The sequence below is a fragment of the Saimiri boliviensis genome, chromosome 1, assembly GCF_048565385.1.
Source record: "Saimiri boliviensis isolate mSaiBol1 chromosome 1, mSaiBol1.pri, whole genome shotgun sequence".
NCBI classification, from domain to species: Eukaryota; Metazoa; Chordata; class Mammalia; order Primates; family Cebidae; genus Saimiri; species Saimiri boliviensis.
Genome location: NC_133449.1, coordinates 114,216,170 through 114,235,865, shown reverse-complemented (window position 1 = coordinate 114,235,865; position 19,696 = coordinate 114,216,170). Strand labels below are relative to the sequence as shown.

General features: G+C 41.1%; 1 pseudogene; it reads right to left on the bottom strand.

Moving 5' to 3' along the window:
• Window positions 1–13,945: 13,945 nt before the first annotated feature.
• On the bottom strand, window positions 13,946–15,267 carry LOC101048093 (GTP-binding nuclear protein Ran-like; annotated as a pseudogene).
• Between the last annotated feature and the right edge of the window lie 4,429 nt (window positions 15,268–19,696).

Sequence of the window (19,696 nt, the reverse complement as noted above, 5' to 3'; positions counted from 1 at the left end):
GCAAGCGCCTGTAATCCCAACTACTTGTGAGGGGTTCAGGTGGGAGGATCCCTTGAGCCCGGGAGGCGGAGGCTGGAGTGAGCTGAGATTGTGCCACTGCCCTCCAGCCTGGGCAACAGAGCAAGACCCGGTCTCGAATAAATAAATAAATCCCGAACATGAAGATAAAGGCAGAAATTCATAAATAAAATTAAGAGAGTTGAGTTGAACCAACACCTTATTTTAATTTTATTTTTTATTTATTTTTGAGACAGGATCTCCCTCTGTCACCTCGGCTCGAGTGCACTGGCGCGATCATGGCTCACTTCAGCCTCGACCTCCCCCGCTCAGCTGATTTTCCCATCCCAGCCTCCAGAGTAGCTGACTGCAGTGTGGGCCACCATACCTGGCTAATTTTTTGTTTTTGTAGAGACAGGGTTGGACTATGTTGCCCAGGCTAGTCTCAAACTCCTAGGCTGAAGCAATCCTCCCGCCCTGGCCTTCCAAAATACCTTGTCTGGCCAATAGTTGATTTTTTAAAAATTGGCGTAGTGGCTCATGCCTGTTAATTCCAGCACTTTGGGAGGCGGAGGCAGGCAGATTGCTTGAGCTCAGGAGTTCAAGACCAGCCAGGGCAACATGGTGAAACCCTGTCTGCACACACAAAAAAACACACACACACAAAAATTAGCGGGCATGGTAGCATGTACCTGTAGTCCCAGCTACTCAGAAGGCTGAGGTGGGAGGACCTCTTGAACCCAGGAGGTGGAGCTGAGATCACTACACTGTACTCCCCGCCTGGGCAACACAGTCTCTAGAGAATAAAATTAAAAATCAATTGATACCTAGAACATTTTAGAAAACACATAAGGTGAGCTATGGTATTTCAAGTGTAAAGGGAAATCCCAAATGTTGACATCTATCAGTTGCTGAGCATCTATCTAAATATTATATTTTGTGCCTAGGCCTGTGCTGGGTGGCATGGCTAATAGAAAAGGAGTTTGTAGCTAATGTCATCATTATTAGCAGTTTTTATTCACTATAGCAGTAAGTTGAACATTAACTATATGTCAGGCACCATATATAACACCTTAGCATGTATTAACTTATTCAGTTCTCACATCAGCCCCCTAAACAATCCAGCCAGAATTTTCAGACAGAGTGGCAAAATATATAAATCTTATTATGGTAGAAAGTCAAAAGCTTTTTTTGTTTTGAGACGGAGTCTCACTCTGTCACCAGGCTGGAGTTCAGTGGTGTGATCTTGACTCACTGCAACCTCCACCTCCTGTGTTCAATCAGTTCTCCTGCCTCAGCCTCTTGAGTAGCTGGGACTACAGGCTCGTACCACCATGCCCACCTAATTTTTGTATTTTTAGTAGAGATGGGATTTCACCATGTTGACCAGGATGGTCTCCATCTCTTGACTCATGATCTGCCCGCTTTGACCTCCGAAAGTGCCGGGATTACAGGGCCACTGGGCCCACCCAAGTCAAAACCTTTTTATATGAGGCTTATTTCTGGATGATTTCTGGAGACGCTATAGACTGGTGAACAGTGTATTCCTTGATTGTTATTAAATTGTCCAAAATAGCTTAGGAAATGACTTCAGTTAAGAAGAGCTGACACATTAAAGAAAGAATTGACTATAGAAGAGTTATTATGATGATTATTCAGCTTGTAGGGCTGTAGGGCCCCACAGGGTGATGGGGTGTCCCTTATGCTGTGCTGAGGTGCAGGATCCGAGAAGTAAAGAGATAGGACACTGAAGAACTGGTGAAGAGCATCTGGACTCTGGGGGCCATGGCACCTGTGAGCGGAGATCAACAAGAGCCCCCAGTGCCCAGAAGCATCTATATTTATTATGTACAAGCAGAGGGCAGGGTCGTGAGTGAGGTCATCATCTATAGGCTTAGTAATAGCACATACATAATCATGTGAGTCACAAGTGAGGGGGCTACCCCGTTATGTCACTTGGGCAGAGAGGTGGGCCATGCGCAGTAGGGGACCATGCTGTGTGCAGTAGTAGAGGGTTGTGTACAGAAAAGGTGTCCACCCCCATTAGGCAACTAGCAAGAAGGTGGGCTGTGTGCAACGGGTGTCATGGGCAACCCTTCTTATCTGGGGGCTGGAGACTTCAAAGGATTTCTAATAGAAGGATGCTGTAAGCCAATGCAGTGGGAGCTGACAGACTTGTGCTCTTCTCTTAAGATATTTATGGGTGGATGATTTGAGCTAGCACAGAAGCAAGAAAAGACTGACAGGGTGTACAGCCTCCGTGACTGGTCACACTAGAGGGGTTCTTCTCCCTCAGTTATTTCCAGGATCTGAGGCCTGAGGCCTACTTTCCACAGGAACTGGCTGCAAGGTACTACAACTCCTTTCTCAGGAGGAGAGGCTCTTGCTCCAAGCCTACCATACAGCGTATGCCCTTTCAGGCAGGGACATCACCGCTTGGGTCTTTGGTTCTTGTCCTGGTCTGGCTGTTTTTCCCATGTACTGCTTCTGTTCTGTGACTACGCTAGGCATTCCTCCTACTACAAACTACTATATAGTTATATAGAAGGATTCTATAAATCAGCACTAAATGTGTCAGTACAGCTCCAACTACAATACCTATATCAGGCGTCCCCAAACTTTTTACACAGGGGGCCAGTTCACGGTCCCTCAGACTGTTGGAGGGCTGCCACATACTGTGCTCCTCTCACTGACCACCAGTGAAAGAGGTGCCCCTCCCTGAAGTGCGGTGGAGGGCCAGATAAATGGCCTCAGGGGGCCGCATGTGGCTTGCAGGCCGTAGTTTGGGGACGCCTGACCTATATGATTATATAGAAAGATTATATAGAACTAAGTATGCTAGATATAAGTATTAAGTATGATTATATAAGCTAGATGTATGTAAGCAGTAAGTTATACTTCAGGCATTAATTCTATAAACTAATATATGATTATATTAAAGGATTATATAAAGGAAATAGCTGAGTAGCAACACTATAAACTGAGATATTTTTCAGGCGCTAATTGTGCCTGGGGTCTAGACAGTTCTCCTTCTTCGGTGCCCATAGGGGGTGGTACCCACACAGCTACTACACACAACTTTACCCACTTGGAAATCTATATGAGATAAATTATTTTCTAGGAAAAACGTGACCAAGATTGGGTCTAGGAGTAGAAAACCAAATAAACAATAATCAGAGGAAAATAAAGGTGTCACTGATCCCCTTCAGAAAGGTTCTGAGTCTGATTACTTTATGTGAGTTTACTTTTCTTTCTGATTAATGTAACATAATATTAAGTTAATTGACGAAACTGTACAAAATCACATTACAATCACTCATAATGCCATCATTCAGAAATAATTGAATAATTTTGTGTATTGTCTGTTCATGTCTTCCTGTATTGCCATCCTCACCCGTCCATTAGACTTAATTTATTCCCCTTCCTCATCCATTGTTTAAAAATATATACAGACATCCATGGAAGTTTTGTTTTAAGACAGACACAGCCAGGTGCCATGGCAGCACCTGTAAGTCTCAGCTACTTGGGAGGCTGAGGCAGGAGGATCACCTGAGCATGGGAGATCGAGACCAGCCTGGGTAACATAATAGGACTTGTCTCAGAAAAGTAAGATAAAATAAAAATAATCTGCACATATTTTACAAAGGAAAAAAAAAAAAAGCCGGCTGGGCGCAGTGGTTTACACCTGCAATCCCAGCACTTTGGAAGGTCAAGGTGGGTGGATCATTTGAATTTAGGAGTTCAAAACCAGCTTGGTCAACATGGTGAAACCCCACCTCTACTAAAAATACAAAAAAAAAAAAAATTAGCCAGGTGTGGTGGTGGACACCTGTAGTCCCAGCTGCTTGGGAGGCTGAGGCAGGAGAATCACTTGAACCCGGGAAGTGGAGATTGCATTGAGCCGAGATCTTTCCACTGCACTTTAGCCTGGCCAAGAGAGTGACACTCCATTTCAAAAAAGACAAAAAAAAAAAAAAAAAAAAAAAAAAAAAGCCAGGCACAGCACTCACCTGTAGTCCTAGCTACTGGGAGGCTGAACAGGGAGGATCCCGTGAACCTAAGAGGTGGAGGCTGCAGTGCTCCTATGATGGAGATGGTGAATAGCCACTACACTCCAGCCCATCTCTACTATTAATATATTTAAAGATATAATATGCCAGGCAAGGTGGGTCACACCTGTAATCCCAGCACTTTGGGAGGCCGATACAGGCGGATCACAAGGTCAGGAGTTCAAGACCAGCCTGGCCAATATGGTGAAACCCCGTCTCTACCACAAATACAAAAATTAGCTGGGCATGGTAGCAGGCACCTGTAGTCCCAGCTACTCGGGAGGCTGAGGCAGGAGAATCTCTTGAACCTGAGAGGCAGAGGTTGCAGTGAGTGGAGACTGTGCCACTGTACTCCAGCCTGGGGGACAGAGCGAGACTCTGTCTCAAAAAAGTAAAATAAAATAAAAATAAAGATACAATAGATACACACTGGGTACATTCTTTAGCACTGTGACTTTTAAGATCCATCCATTGTACCAGTGTGCATCTAGTCCATTGCTTGTGACTTCTGCTCAGTTTCTGGGTATGTCCCAACCACATTTTATTTGTCCATGACTACGGTAATGGACATCATTATACCTGTCCCTTTAAGGATCCATGTAGGAATTCTTTCTTTTCTTTTTCTTTTTTTTAAGATGGAGTTTTGGTCTTGTTGCCCAGGCTGGAGTGCAATGGCACGATCTTGGCTCACTGCAACCTCTGCCTTCCGGATTCAAGTGATTCTCCTGCCTCTCAGCCTCCCAAGTAGCTGGAATTACAGGCATGTGCCCAGCTAATTTTGTATTTTTTATTTTATTTTATTTTATTTTATTTTATTTTATTTTATTTTGAAACCCAGGTCGGCTCACCACGGCGCGGACCGGAATGAGAGCCGTCAAGGGCACCGGAAGTGTGGCTTAAATCTTTCTTTCATCTTTTTTTTTAAATTTTGTATTTTTAGTAGAGATGGGGTTTCACTACATTAGTCAGGCTGTTCTCGAACTCCTGACCTCAGGTAGTCTGCCCATCTCGGCCTCCCAAAGTGCTGGGATTGCAGGTGTGAGCCACTGTACCCAGCTGAGAATTTCTTTGGCATACACATGCAGTAACAGAATTTCTAGCTATTCAATCCATGCATAAACAATATGTAATGTGACTAAATGGCTCTCCAAAATAGTGTACCCATTTACACTCATATCACTAGTATATAAGGATCTCTGTAGTCATATCCAACCACCAACAATGGATGTTATTTTACTTTTTGAACTTTGTCAGTCTGATAGGTATACAATGATAATTCATTTTATCATGTGTCTGATTACTAATATGCTGGCTTATCTCCTCATAGGCATTTATGCTTCTTTATTTTATTTTTATTTTTATTTTTGGAGATGGAGTCTTGCTCTTTCATCCAAGCTGGAGTGCAATGGCACAATCTCAGCTCACTGCAACCTCTGCCTCCCAGGTTCACGTGATCCTCCTGCCTTAGCCTCCCAAGTAGCTGAGATTACAGGCACCCACTACCCTGCCCAGCTAATTTTTGTATTTTTTAGTAGAGATGGGATTTCAGCATATTTGCCAGACTGGTCTCAAACTCCTGACATCAAGTGATCTGCCCGCCTCGGCCTCCCAAAGTGCTGGGATTACAGGTGGGAGCCACAGCACCTGGCCATTCTTTATTCTTAAATTGCCTTTTGGTATCCTTTGCCCAAGTCTCTATTAAGGTGTCTTTCTTTTTCTTACTGATTTGCAATAGTAAATAATATGTCTAGGTATTAATAATCCCTCATTGGTTTTAGACACTGCAAACATCTTTTCCCAGTCTGTCAGTTAATTTTATTTATCAATGTCTTCATTGAATAGAAGTCTCAATTTTTTTTAACTTTATTTATTTATTTTTTTGAGACAGATCTCATTCTGTCACCAGGATGGAGTGCAGTGATGCGATCTCGGCTCACGGCAACTTCTGTCTCCCAGGTTCAATCGATTCTCCTGCCTCATCCTCTTGAGTAGCTGGGACTACAGGCACGCACCACCATGCCCACCTAATTTTTGTATTATTGGAAGAGACGGGGTATCACCATGTTGACCAGGATGGTCTCCATCTCTTGACCTTGTGATCCACCCGCCTCAGCCTCCCGAAGTGCTGGGATTACAGGCTTGAGCCACCATGCCCAGCCTTCATTTTTATTTAATTATTTCCTTTCTTTTTTGTGTTATGGTTTGTGCTTTGAGGTTCAAAGAAGTTATTATCCACCCTTTGTATATTCATTAACTGCATAGATTTATATTACACATTTATGTTTCAGTCCTTCCAAAGATAGACTTTGCATGTGGCATGGGTAGGAAATCAGTTTTATTTTTCTCCTTAGAGTAAGCCAGTTTCATTAATGTCAAATGTAAACTGTTATTTCCTGAATGGTTTATGAAACACCTTATTTTATATTAAGTTTCCATATACACAATGTATCTATTCCTGAACTCTCTTCTAGCCCACTGGTCTATTTGAAAGTTCTTATGCCAATAAAACCCAGATTTGGCCAGGCACGGTGGCTCATGCCTGTAATCCCAGTACTTTGGGAGGCCAAGGTGGGCAAATCACGAGATCAGGAGTTCAAGACCAGCCTGACCATGGTGGTAAAAACCCATCTCTACTAAAAATGCCAAAAAAACTAGCCAGGCATGGTGGTGCCTACCTGTAATCCCAACTACTCGAGAGGCTGAGGCAAGAGAATAGCTTGATCGCTTCAACCTGGGAGGCAGAGGTTGCACTACTGCTCTTCAGCCTGGGCGACAGAGTGAGACTCCATCTCATAAGTCTCATAAAAAAAAAAACAAAAACAAAAACAAAACAGATTTTTATTAGTATTGTTTTGTAGTGTACTTTTTTTTTTTGTAATTCCCTCCCAAAGTGCTGGGATTACAGGCATGAGCCACCACATCTGGCTTGTAGCATGTCTTTTTTTTTTTTTTTTTGGGACGGAGTTTCACTCTTGTTACCCAGGCTGGAGTGCAATGGCGCGATCTCAGCTCACCACAACCTCCGCCTCCTGGGTTCAGGCAATTCTCCTGCCTCAGCCTCCCGAGTAACTGGGATTACAGGCACGTGCCACCATGCCCAGCTAATTTTTTGTATTTTTAGTAGAGACGGGGTTTCACCATGTTGACCAGGATGGTCTCGATCTTTTGACCTCGTGATCCACCCACCTCGGCCTCCCAAAGTGCTGGGATTACAGGCTTGAGCCACCGTGCCCGGCCTGTAGCATGTCTTACTATCTGACAGGGGAATCTCTCTCTTTTTTCTCAAGCCTAATTTGGCTACTGTTCACAGACCTTATTCTTCTATTTAGAATTTACAGTAAGTTTGCTGAGTTTCTCAAAAATATTTTATTAGTTTTAATTGTGATTGCATTGTATTTATAAATTAGTTTAGGAAGAATTAACATCTTTATTATATTTTCATCCCCACGAAAAATACATACTATCTCTCCATTTCTTATTAAGGTCATTATTTCTCTTTATGCTTTCTTTTTCTTTTTTTTTTTTTTTTTTGAGATGGAGTCTTGCTCTGTCACCCAGGCTAGAGTGCGGTGGCAAGATCTTGGCTCACTGCAGCCTCTGCCTCCCAGGTTCAAGCAATTTTCCTGTCTTAGCTTCCTGAGTAGCTGGGACTACATGCATGCACCACCATGCCCGGCTAATTTTTGTATTTTTAGTAGAGACAGGATTTTACCATCTCGGCCAAGCTGGTCTCGAACTCCCGACCTCAGGTGATCTGCCCACCTCGGCCTCCCAAAGTTCTGGGATTACAGGCATGAGCCACCGTACCTCGCTGCACATACCTTTTCTCTGAATGCTCATACGTCTTATTTGGTGTCCTTATTGCATTGACCAGGATCCTCAGGACTATGTTAAATGTTAGGGGTAATGGTTGGCATCTTTGCCTTATTCCTTCTAATGAAATGCTTCTAAGGTTTCCCCACTAAATATAATGTTTCCTTTGAATTTCTCGTATATAACTTTTGGTCAAAAGAAGGAGTTACTTTCTACTTCTAGTTTGCAATGACATAAATGTTTATCATGATTAGATATTGATTGGATTTGAGGTGTCAGCCAATTCAATTACAGAAGAAAAAGCAATTAGAGTCGTAAGAATTGGAAAAGAAAAGGTAAAACTTATTTGCAGATGATGTAATTATATAACTTGAAAACTCAACAGAAAAAATAGAAAATTTCTATAGAGAACTTAATAAAGTATCAATATATAAAAATAATATACAAAAATCAAAAGCTTTCATTTTACTAAGAATAACCAATAAGAAAAAATGGAGCAAATGATTTGCTAATAAGGTATTGGGGTAACAGAACAGCCATATGGAAAAATACGTAACTGAATTGCTTTCTCATCCCTCATCATGTAATGAGCTTGAATCATTCTGAAACCATCAACCCCTGCCCCCATTGCCCCAGTTCATGGAAAAATTGTCTTCCACAAAACTATTCCCTGATGCCAAAAAGGTTGGGAACTGCTGTTCTAAAACACGTCAATAGAAAATTTGAAAACTAAAGAACAAATTAAAAAACCAATAAAAACAGTGTGTGAGAGACGTGTGAAAAATATCTAACATATCTGTTGTTTGAGTTCCACGAGGAGAGAATAAAGAGAATAAGGCAGAAAAAAAATTTGAAAAGATACTGAGAATTTTCCAAAATTGATTAAAAATATTAACCTACAGATCGAAGAAACCCAGTAAACCTCAAGCAGATTTGAGAGAGAGAGCAAGAAAGAGAGAGAGAGAGAGACAGAGAGAGAGAGAGAGAGAGAGAGCGATACCTAGGTATTGTCAAGCTGCTGAAAACCTAAGACAACCAAAAAAACCTTATAAGCAGCTAAAGGAAGAAAGTACGTTACATTCACAGGAACGAATAAGAAAAATTACAGGTTACTCTTCAACAGCAACAATGGAAACTAAAAAACAATGGAGTAACATCTTTCAAATACTGAAAAACAAATTACAGCCTAGAATTTTACTGAGACAAAAGAGTCTTCAAACATTTGATAGCTGAAGAAGATAAACATATTTTCACACAAATAAAGAGTTAATTCATTTCCAGCAGATTCACATCACAAGGAATACTAACGGACATTCTCCACACTGAAGGAAAATGATCCTAAAGAGAAACACAGATCTGTAAGAAGAAATGAAGAGCACTGGTAAAGGTAAATGTAAAATCATCTAAGACTAAATTATATTTTAAATCAATAATAATTGTGATAATTATAACATAAGTAAAATTCTATGATAACAATAACATAATGGGGGCATGAATTTAGATGTTTGTTCCCCTAAACTTGATGTTGAAATTTGATCCCCAGTTTTGGAGGTGGGGCCTAATGGGAGGTACTATGGTCATGGTTTGGGGATCCCTCATGAATAGAGTAATGCCCTCTTGGAAGTGGGGAGCTCTTATTAGTTCCTGTGAGAGCTGGTTGTTAGAAAGAGCATGGCACCTCCTTCCTCTTGTTCTTGCTTCCTCTCACCATGTGATCTCTGCACATGCTAACTGCAGAACTGTGAGCCAAATAACCTCTTTTCTTTATAAATTACCCAGCCTCAGATGTTCCTTCATGGCAACACAAAAGGTCTAAGACATTATCGTAAGGTTTTAGACATCTTACAGTATGTATAAGATGTGGTGAAATACTAATTCAAAGCACAGACAGTCCGTGATTACAGTGGTTTGACTTAAAATTTTTCAACTTTACAATGAGTTCATTGGAATGATTAAATGCATTTTCAACTTAACAATATTTTTGACTTACAATGGGCATATTGGGACGTAACCCCATGATAAGTTGAGGAACATCTGTAGATTACAATAAATTAAACTTTCAGAGGATGTCTGGAAATGAAAAAAAAAAAAAAAAGGAAAAGAATAAATTAAACATGCACATAGCGATCTAGAATAACTACTAAAAGAACATGCAAAAATAGGTTTAACTAAAGAGCTAAGAGAGAGATAAAAATAGATTTAAAACACTTGATTAAACTAAAAGAAGAACAAAGGAACAAAGTAGAGGAAGAACAAAGGAACAAAGAACAAATGGGATAAAACAGAACATACAGCAAGATAATAGACAAACTCAATTATACCAACAATTACATTAAGTGTAAATACACTAAATATGCAATTAAAAGACCTAGATTGGCAGAATGGATTAACACAAAATAATATTCAACTATGTTTTTTCTTTTTTTTTATTTGAAAAATAAGAAGCATGCTTTAAATATAAGATATGCAATCACTGGCAGTAAAAGAATTCTAAAAAGATATATTATGCAGATATTAACCATAAGAAAGCTGGTGTGGCTGTATTGTTAGTCAGCTAAGATTACTTTAACACAGAAATATTACCATAGACAAAGAGGGACATTTCATAATGACAAAACAGTCAATTCTTTAAGAAGATAAAATTATAAATATGTATGTACTTAATAACACAACTTACAAGGAGAAATAGAAAACCAGCTCCCTCGCCACTCTCTCCCTCCTTCCTTCCTTCCTTGCTATCTTGGATAGCAAGCAAGACAGGATCTTGCTATGTTGCCCAGGCTAGAGTCCAGTGGCTATTCCCAGATGCAATCATGGTATACACTATAACCTTGAACTCCTGGTCTCAAGGGATCCTCCTGCCCCAGCCTCCAGAGTAGCTAGGACTACAGGTGTATGCCTCCATAACCAGTTTCAATTTCTTTCTTTCTTATTCTAAAGAAGGCTATTTACAAAGCTATCTCAGCTAACATCACTTACTGGTGAAATTGAGCACTTTCCTTCTGGGGTTGGGAACTGGATAGAGATGTTCACTCTAATCACTTCTATTCAACTGTACTGGAAGGCATCACCAGGGCAATAAGGAAAGAAAAAGAATTATGAGGTATAAAATTGGAAAAAAAAAGTTAGAGTCATTATTTGTAGATGACATAATTATGAGTATAGCTAACCACAATCAAATGTTTAATATTAATGCATGCATTTAACTAGTTCAATTGATATAAAATCAATATACAAAATATTGATTATAGTTTTATGTAACTGCAACAATTAGAAAATGAAATTTTAAAAAGATACCACTTACAAATAGAACCAAAATATCAAATTCCTAGAAAAGGACTAATGAAAGTTTTATAAGATTTCTCCACTGAAAACTACAAAATATTGCTGAGAGAAATTAAAGAAAATGTAAATAAATGGAAGAATATGCTATATGCTTAGAGCGACAGAGTAAGTATTAAGATGTTAACGGCCGGGCACAGTGGCTCAAGCCTGTAATCCCAGCACTTTGGAAGGCTGAGGCGAGTGGATCACGAGGTCAAGAGATCGAGACCATCCTGGTCAACATGGTGAAACCCCGTCTCTACTAAAAATACAAAAAAATTAGCTGGGCATGGTGGCGCATGCCTGTAATCCCAGCTACTCAGGAGGCTGAGGCAGGAGAATTGCCTGAACCCAGGAGGCGGAGGTTGCGGTGAGCCGAGATCGCGCCATTGCACTCCAGCCTGGGTAACAAGAGCGAAACTCCGTCTAAAAAAAAAAAAAAAAAAAAAAAAGTTAACAATTTGATCTATAAATTTAATGCAATTCCAGTTGAATTCTCCATGGGATTTTTGATGAAAATTGACAGGATGATTCTACATTTTATAGGTAAATGCAAGGACCTGGAATAGCTCAGGCAGTCTTCAAGATGCTTATCAAAACTGGAGACTTACACTTTCAAATATAATTTTTTTTATACTTTAAGTTCTGGGGTACATGTGCAGATCATGCAGGATTGTTACATAGGTATACACATGCCATGGTGGTTTACTGCATCCGTTCTTCTCATCTACGTTAGGTATTTCTCTTAATGTTATCCCTCCCCAAACCCCCCACCCCCTGCTATCCCTCCCCTAGCTCTCTCATCCCCCAGTAGGCCCTGGTATGTGATGTTCCCCACCCTGTGTCCATGTGTTCTCATTGCTTAACAACCACTTATGAGTGAGAACATGCAGTGTTTCATTTTCTGTTCTGTGTCAGTTTGCTGAGAATGATGGTTTCCAGCTTCGTCCATGAACGTGCAAAGGACATGAACTCATTGTTTTTATGGCTGCATAGCATTCTATGGTGTATATCTGCCACATTTTCTTTATCCAGTTTATCATTTATGGGCATTTGGGTTGGTTCCAAGTCTTTGCTATCGTAAACAGTGCTGCAGTGAACACACGTGTGCATGTGTCTTTATAATAGAAGGATTTATAATCTTTTGGGTATATACCCAGTAATGGGATTGCTGGGTTAAATGGTATTTCTATTTCTAGATCCTTGAGGAGTTGCTACACTGTCTTCCACAATGGTTGAACTAATTTACACTCCCACCAACAGTGTAAAAGTGTTCCTGTTTCTCCACATCTTCTCCAGCATCTGTTGTCTCCAGATTTTTTAACAATTGCCATTCTTACTGGCGTGAGATGGTATCTCGTGTGGTTTTGATTTGCATTTCTCTAATGACCAGTGATGATGAGCATTTTTTCCATATGTTTTTGGCTGCATAAATGTCTTTTTTTTTTTTTAAAGTATCTGTTCATATCATTTGCCCACTTTTTGATGGGGTTGTTTGTTTTTTTCTTGTAAATTTGTTTAAGTTCTCTGTGGATTCTGGATATTAGCCCTATGTCAGATGAGTAGATTGCAAAATTTTTTTCCCATTCTGTTGGTTGTCAAATATCAAAATGTAATACAGTTAATATTGGCACAAAATTTAATACAGTTGGTATAGGCTGATGGAACAAAATCTAGAAACTGGCCAAGTGCCGTGCTTATGCCTGTAATCCCAGCACTTTGGGAGGCCAAGGCAGGTGGATCACCTCGGGTCAGGAGATCGAGACCAGCCTGGCCAACATGGTGAAACTCCATGGCTACTAAAAATACAAAAATTAACCGAGCATGGTGGCAGGTGCCTATAATCCCAGCTACTCGGAGGCTGAGACAGGAGAACTGCTTGAAGCTGGGAGGCAGAGGTTGTAGTAAGCTGAGATCACACCACTGTACTCCAAGTCTGGGTGACAAGAGTGAGACTCTGTCTCAAAAAAAAAAAAAAAAAAAACCCAAAAACCAAAACTAGAAACCAACCTATATGATTTATGACAAAATTGCTACAGAAATTCAGTAGGGAAAATGATGATCTTATCAGTAAGTCATACTGATATCCATATTGTAAAGAATTAAAACTTGATTCTTACCTTATAACGTAAACAAAATTAATTCTAGGTGAAGGGTGGACCTGAATGTAAAAAGTAAACAGTAAAGTTCTAGATAAAAACCTAGAGAGGTATCTTCAAAGCTTTGAGATACATAAAGATTTCTTTCTTTCTGTCCTTTTGTTTTTTAAATAGAGACAGGGTCTTGCTATGTTGCCCAGGTTGGTCTCAAACTTCTGGCCTCAAGTGACCTTCCCGCTTTGGCCTCCCAAAGTGCTGGGATTATAGGTGTGAGCTACCATGTCCAACCAAGATTTCTTAAATAGGATAACAAACCCACTAACTTAAAAGAAAATATTAAAAATTTTGATTTTACTATATTGTAACTTTTTAAAAGATATTCGAAATACAACTTTATTCTGATACTGAATGAGAAGGAATGGGAATGACAGTAACAAACAAGATTTCACCACTGAATATTGCGATATGGCTGTAGTGTCTCATATCTGAAACTCAAGAAGAAATCAACTGTGTTCCAAAACAGCTAAAAATGCAGGTCCAAACAATGAAGGTATTTTTTGAACTTTACTCCGAAGCCCATTCATGTCCTTCAGCATCCCACAGGTAATAAGAAAGTGGCACACACACTGCACTGCTGACATCGCAGGACAGCTTCCTGTAAAACTAGACTCTGACACTGAGCTCCAGCTTCATCCTCACAGGCTGTCCATCATCCTCATCCAGGATGGCGGTTGTCTGAGCAACCTCTAATTCGTGCTCATACTGTACTGCCACAGCTGGGTCCATGACAGCCCTTGGTGGGGCAAGAGCAGGCATGGTAACCAACTCCAACTTACGGTGTCCAAAGAGCATCCTAGCAAACCAGAGGAAGGACTTTTCAAAGTTGTAGTAACTTTTCAGCCAGGTGCAGTGGCTCATGCCTGTAATGCCAGCACTTTGGGGGGCCAAGGCAGATGGACCACTTAAGCCCAGGAGTTTGAGACCAGGCTGGACAACATGGTAAAACAGTGTTTCTACAAAAAAACAAAAGTAGCTGTGTGTAGTGGTACAACTGTAGTCCCAGCTACTCAGGAGGCTGAGGTAGGAAAGATCACTTGAGTCCAGGAGGCAGAGGTTGCAGTGAGCCAAGATCACAGCACTGACTCCAGCCTGGGTGACAGAATCAGACCCTGTCCCAAAGAAAAGTAAAAAACAAAACAAAAAGCACAAGAAACAAAGTTGTACTTTTTGTTTTTTGGTAGAAATGTTATAGGATTGAAGATTCTTCTTTTGGTGGAAGACAGTTGATTTTGCCTTCACTTTTCTATACTTAATATCCACTTCATTGCCACACAACATCATGAGGATGGTTTCACACACTCAGAACAGGTCTCTGTGCTAGTTGGGCACATTCTTGTAAGTAACTCTTGATGTTACATCAAACATTATCATGGCACATTGGGATTGGATGTAACAGCCATCTCTCCGTCCATCAAAATTCTCCTGGCCAGTTGTATTTATTTTTATTTACTTGGGAGGACAGAGTTTTGCTCTTGTCGCCCAGGCTGGAGGACAATGGCATGATCTCCACTCACTGCAACCTCGATCTCCCGGGTTCAAGCGATTCTCCTGCCTCAGCCTCCCAAGTAGCTGGGATTATAGACACCCGCCATCACCCCCAGCTAATTTTTGTATTTTTAGTAGAGAGGGGGTTTCACCATGTTGGCCAGGGTTGTCTCAAACTCCTGACCTCAGGAGATCCGCCCCCATCGACCTCCGAAAGTAGTGCTGGGATTATAGATGCCACTGAGCCCCACCTATACATTGAATTTAAAAGGTCCTCTGTTGGTGTGAAACACAAGCAGAAAAACGTCAACACCCAAAGTGGCTCCATACTTCTCAGAATCACCAGCCAAATGATGTTTCATCGATGTAGTTTTTCCAGTACCAACATCACCAACCACTACAAGTTTGAACTGGACTTGTGGCTCTCCTTGGGCAGCCATTGTCATGTTCCTTCTAGAAGCATTTCAACACCAATATGACTTGGCTGGAAAGATGGCAGAAGTGCAATTGTTATCATTTAAAAAATTGGTCAATTAAAAGACATTATGAGAGTGAAAAGACAAACCAGAATTTGGGAGATGTTTGCCATATATGCATTTTAAAAATCTTGTTTCCAGAATATATAAAGAGCTCCAATAAATTAATACAAAAAAGATGAAAAATCCAATTTTGAAACATTGGTAAAAGACCAACAGGCAGTGTACTAAAGAATATATTCAAATAGCCAATAAGCATATGGAAAGGTGCTCATCCTATCTGGTTATCAGAGAGGAGCAAATTTAAATCAGCATATATTACTATACATCTACCAGCATGGCTACAAAAAAAAATTTTTTTTTTGAGACTGAGTTTCACTCTTGTTGTCCAGGCTGGAGTGCAATGGCATGATCTTGGCTCACCACAAACTCTGCCTCCTGGGTTCAAGTGATTCTCCTGCCTCAGCCTCCCAAGTAGCTGGGATTACAGGCATGTGCCACCATGCCAAGCTAATTTGGTATTTTTAGTAGAGACAAGGTTTCTCCATGTTGGTCAGGCTGGTCTTAAACTCCTGACCTCAGGTGATCTGCCCTCCTCAGCTTCCCAAAGTGCTAGGATTACAGGCATGAGCCACCACACCCAGCCACCGTGGCTAAAATTTAAGCACTGACAATATCAGTGTTGGAGAGGATGTGGAACAACTGGAATTTTCATACTTTCTGGTGGGAGTCTAAATTGATATAGCTGTTTTGGCAAACTGACAACATCTATTAAAGTTAGACATATGCATACTCTGTGACTGAGAAATTCTAATCCTGAGTATATTCAAACAGAAGTACTTATATCCATAAAATGCATGTACAAGAATGTTCACAGCAACAGCATTTATAATAGCTCCAAATTGGAAACATCCCAAATGCCCATTAACATTGGAATGGATAAATTTGTGTATATTTATTCAATGAAATTCTACATAATAATGAAAATAATAAATATTCTCCCCACAATAACTTCACCAACATATGTGCTGCTGTTGGTGGTGCTGTCACTTATTTGTGCCTTCCAAACTTAGAAATTCTGATTTTTTTTTTTTTTGATACAGAGTCTTGCTCTGTTGCCCAGGCTGGAGTGCAGTGGTGCAGTCTTGGTTCACTGCAACCTCTACCTCTTGGGTTCAAGCAATTCTCTTGCCTCACCCTCCCAAGTAGCTGGGACTATAGGCACGTGCCACCATGCCTGGCTAATTTATTTATTTATTTATTTATTTATTTATTTATTTATTTATTTAGTAGAGATGGGATTTCACTGTGTTAGCCAGGATGGTCTCAATCTCCTGACCTTGTGATCCGCCTGCCTTGGTCTCCCAAAGTGCTGGATTACAGGCATGAGCCACTGCACCCGGCCAGGAATTCTGATTAATTCTATTTTGCTTCAGTCCCATTTTTAAAAGAGGGAAAAGTCCTTTTTGTTTATTTGTTTATTTATTCATTTATTTTTATTTTTAAGACAGGGTTTCACTTTGTTGCCCAGGCTGGAATGCAGTGGTGCCTGCCATCTTGGCTCACTGCAACCTCTGCCTCCTGGACACAAGCTATCTTCCCACCTTATCCTTCCCAGTAGATGGGGCTACAGGTACACACAACCTCATCCAGCTAATTGTATTTTTTGTAGAGAGAGGGTTTTACCATGTTGCCCAGGCTAGTCTCGAACTCCTGGGCTCAAACAGTCTACTCTCCTTGGCTTCCCAAAGTGCTGGGATTATAGGCGTGAGCCATCATGCCCACCTATAACTATATACTCTGCACTATTACCTTTATTTCTGATGGGAGGGAAGTTCCATTTTGACTCAGCTTTTTAAAAAATACCTATGAAGAGGATTCACCAGCTCAGCTCTGATGAGATCCAAATCCTCTGCTTATTTTTACAAATGTTACAAAACCATGTCAATCACTTAAATAAATTGCTAAGTCACCCCGCAAGTGCTTGGAAGGGGCCCAGCAAGTGAGGGTCCCTGAAGTTTGCGTTTCCTCTGGATGAATATGTCTCTGCTTCCCTCCTATCATCCCCTTACTGATACTTTATTCAGCCAGGTTGGTGTTTGCCATTTCCCATAAGTGAGCACTTTTCCACCTCAGTTCCTGCCCATGCCATTCCCTCCTCTATCTTGTCTGCTTATGCCCAGAAGGCATGGCTTTCTCTTCAATCCTCTTAGAGTACCCCTCAACCTTTGTACCTTAAAGTAACCCTCTCCTTTGTACCCCTCAACCACTGGAGTGGTCTAGAGGTGGGATGTAGGTCCTCCTCTTTCTTAGTACCTCCTCCCAGACCATTGCCTCTCTCTCATTCCAAAACCCCCCGGCTCCTTTGAAACTTACACCGTCAGCCTCTGCTACCCACCACCCTTCCCTCACTGCAGCCATCTCAGATCCCTGCTTCATCTCTTGAATATTTAATGCCTGGCCCAATATCTCTCTCCATTGCTCTCATGATTGACCATTTCTGATATGTGTGCAACGGATATCATTGAGATGTAATTTACTTACTAGAAAACTCACCCATTTTAAGTGCACAATGCCTTTTCATTTATTTACTTAATTCTGCAATCATCATCACAAATTTTCCATAACTTTCATCAGTTGAAAAAGAGTCTATCTCTCTTCTAGCTTTTGTCTCTATAGATTTGTCTTTTCTGAATGTTTATCTAAAGATAATTGTACGAAATGTGGTCTTTTGTGTCTGCCTTCTTTCACTTAGCATAGTGTTTGGAAGGTTCAACCACATTGTAGCAATCAGGATGGTTCATCTTTGTTGTTAAAGGGCATTCCCTTGTATGGATATACCACTTGTTTATCCATTCATCAGTTGACAAATATATGGCTCGTTTCTACTTTTTGCCTATTAAGAATAAGGCTGTTATGAGGCAGGGTGCGGTGACTCATGCCTGCAGCACTTTGGGAGGCCGAGGCGGGCAGATCACCTAAGGTCAGGAGTTCAAGACCAGCCTTGCCAACAGGGTGAAACCCTGTCTCTACTAAAAATACAAAAACTAGCTGGGCATAGTGGCGGGTGCCTATAATCACAACTACTCAGGAGGCTGAGGCAGGAGAATCACTTGAACCTGGGAGAAGGAGGTTGCAGTGAGCCAAGATCGCGCCACTCTACTCCAGCCTGGTCAACAAGAGCAGAACTGTCTCAAAAAGAAATAAGGCTGTTTTGAACATTCACATATATAAGTCCTTATGATGACATATGATGTACCTAAGAGTGAACTTACTGGGTCCTACCGCAACTCTCTGTTTAACATTTTGAGAAACTACTAAATTGTTTTCCAAGGTAACTGCAGCATTTTCTAGTTCCACTAGCAATGTATGACAGTTACAATTTCTCCACATCATCACCAACCCCTATCATTGTTTTTGATGACCCAGGACTTGGAAAGACCTCTCTCTCAAGCATCCCACTCCACTACCCTTCCTATTGTTCAGCTCCCTACTTCTCATGTCCTGAGTTGTTGAGTCCTCAAATTACCCAGCATCACTGGGACTTTGAACATACTGCTCTCCTACGCTGGATGCTCCCTCACCTCTGTCACATCCTCACTTTCCTTTGTCCTGGCTTAGATTCCACGGCCCATTATGAACTCATTGGTTTGAGTACATCCTCCGCTACATTTTCACCCTCTCCTCCTGGTATGCACATGGATTCATGTGGCAAAACCCAAGCTGGGTTAAATGTGGTTGGGTCTCGTCAGTTTATCCTCAGACAGAGATGGCTGGAGAAAGGTTCACAGCCATGAGGACTCATCTTGCATTAAATTCATAGCCATGGACCTCCAGTGGGCACTTAGTGCCGCTCAGCAATTCTCTGACATTTCCTGCACACTTGCTCTGCTTTATTAGTCTGTTCTCACACTGCTGATAAAGACATACCAAAGACTGGGTAATTTATAAAGAAAAAGAGGTTTAATGGACTCACAGTTCCATGTGGCTGGGAAGGCCTCACAATCATGGTGGAAGGTGAAAAGCACGTTTTACATGGTGGCAGACAAGAGAGAAGTGAGAGCCAAGTGAAAGGGGTTTCTCCTTGTAAAACCATCAGATCTTGTGAGACTTACCCACTATCGTGAGAGCAGTATGGGGGAAACCACCCCTGTGAGTCAATGATCTCCCACTGGGTCCCTCCTACAACACATGGGAATTATGGGAGCTACAATTCAAGATGAGATTTGGTGGGGGGACATAGCCAAGCCTTAACACTCTCCTTTATCACCTTCCCCTCTTCTCCTCAACTTTCAACATTTCCCACAGTGATACCATCTTCCTCCTCCTCTTCCTCTTCTTCTTCTCATTCTCCTTCTTCCCCATCACCGTGATCTATTTTCCATCCTTTTTA